Raw genomic sequence first — 1,935 nt, forward strand, 5'->3', positions numbered from 1 at the left:
GCCCCTGGCCAGTGGCTGCCACCAAATTCTGCGCCAATGGCTACATCCGGCCAGTAGATGGCTGCCCCATGGTGGCACCTCACGCACGCCAGGCAGTGCATTCTTCTTCCCCGCGCGCAGAGGCTCCCTGCAGCCATCTCCCTCTCTCCTTCCACATCCCAGCCGACTCCAGCCCCTTGGTCATGCGCTCCCTCTCCCAGGTCCGAGCTCAAGCGATTGACGCCCAGGCTGGAGACCGAGCTCGCCTCTACCCTGGCCGCATTGGTGGCCGAAGTTCTCGTCGTTGGTGGAGATCTCGGCCAGTCCTGCAAGGGCTCCTCCCATGGCCGCCTCCCTGGCGCACCTCGCCAGCAGCAGGGAGTCTCCAAGTGCAGGCGAGCAGCAACTCCTCCTCTCCTCCATGGGCGCGCAACCACTTCCCCTTGGTTTCACCTCCCTCGGCGGCGCCCTTCTTCCCCAAGCAAGGAGCAGCGCCCCCCATGGCCAGGAGCTCGACGCTGGCCTTCTTCCTGTGTCCCATGCCGCAGGAGCAGCAGCTCGTCCTCAGCAGCGCGCCGCGACTCTCTCTGCTCGTGCGCGGGATTTGCCGAGCAGGAGGTCCCATGGCCGGCGCGCGCCCCTGCTGCATTTCCCCCTGCGAGCTCGAGCTTCCCCCTCGGCAACCCCACCTGGCCGCCATTTTCCCCAAGTGCTGGCGCATGGTAACTCTGTCCCCTCTGTCCAGAAAACGCAGAGCTCGAGCACAACTCTCTGCTCCCTTCCATGTCCGTCCGTGGCTCCTCTCCTTGAGCGCCTTCTCTTCTGCTCCAGCCACTGCTCCTCAATGCCGGCACCCATTCAAGCTCCGGGCGCTGTCTGCCGAGACCGCGCGCGAGCGCAAGCTCAGGGCGCCCCCGCGATTCCCCAGCTCGCCAGCACGCCTTCTTCTTCTCCACGGCATGCCCTGCGCACCGTTGCCGACATGCTCTACCTCGCTGTCCGCCCCATCTAAATCCGAGCAGCAGCTCTTCCCTCTCCAGCGTTTCCCCTTCAGGCATGGCAACAGCAGCTTCTCCTCCCCTCTGTTTTCCTGTGCATGCGCGCTAGGAACGCCCAGCTCCCTTCCTGGCCGAGCTGTGGCTCCTCTCCATGGATGCTGCGACGCAAATCCCCATGGCCGGCGCGCGCCCCTGCTCGTGCCTTCACGGTCGTCAACGTCGTCGACCTCACGCAGCAGCCGCGACGCCAGTTCACGCAGCCACATGGGTTCCCTCCGCGTCGCGCCCTCGGCGTGCTCGACGAAATGGCGCAGCGAGCAGCAGTCATGAGATCCCGTCCGTGTCACTTGCATTGACCCGATTTGCGCAGCGCCTGCGCGTCGTCGTCGAAACCCGCGGTGAGCTCCTCGCTGTCCCGCGTTTCTCATGTTCGATAAAATAACCAAACTAATAATCGTGTATGTCGTTTAATCGCAGCCCTTGTCGACGTCACGCCTCGCGCATCGCTCGTCGGCAAAGAGCCCAAACTAATGGCATGCATGCGCGACGCGAGTCGGCCAGGTTGTTCGCCTTGAATGATTCGTGATTTATTTTATTTACGTATTCGGTCGATGATGTGCCTGCATGTGAATATGTGCGTGAAAGTATAATTTCATGAAGGAACACGTGTAGAGAAGAAACTGAAGTAGAAAAGAGCTCGGATATTTTTATATTTTGATAGGAAAAATATGCGATGTGTTGTTTGATGCGAAAAACTAAGTTACAAAATGCGGATTATGTTTTGAGAAATGCATCGATGTGTGTTTATATGAAAAGTATAATTGTTTTACGCAATGTGATGGGATTCGTGATTTTAGAGGGGATATATTTATTGATGTGACGAGTAGTTTAGAAAATGCTAGTTGCGTGGAGGATGTATTGTTAAGACATGAGTGTCAGAGTTCATATACTAGTGGTT

At 58.2% G+C, this 1,935-nt stretch overlaps 1 pseudogene; it reads right to left on the minus strand.

The window, feature by feature from the left end:
- Positions 1 to 208: 208 nt before the first annotated feature.
- LOC103628103 (uncharacterized) lies at positions 209 to 854 on the minus strand (annotated as a pseudogene).
- Between the last annotated feature and the right edge of the window lie 1,081 nt (positions 855 to 1,935).

The sequence above is a fragment of the Zea mays genome, chromosome 5, assembly GCF_902167145.1.
Source record: "Zea mays cultivar B73 chromosome 5, Zm-B73-REFERENCE-NAM-5.0, whole genome shotgun sequence".
NCBI lineage: Eukaryota > Viridiplantae > Streptophyta > Magnoliopsida > Poales > Poaceae > Zea > Zea mays.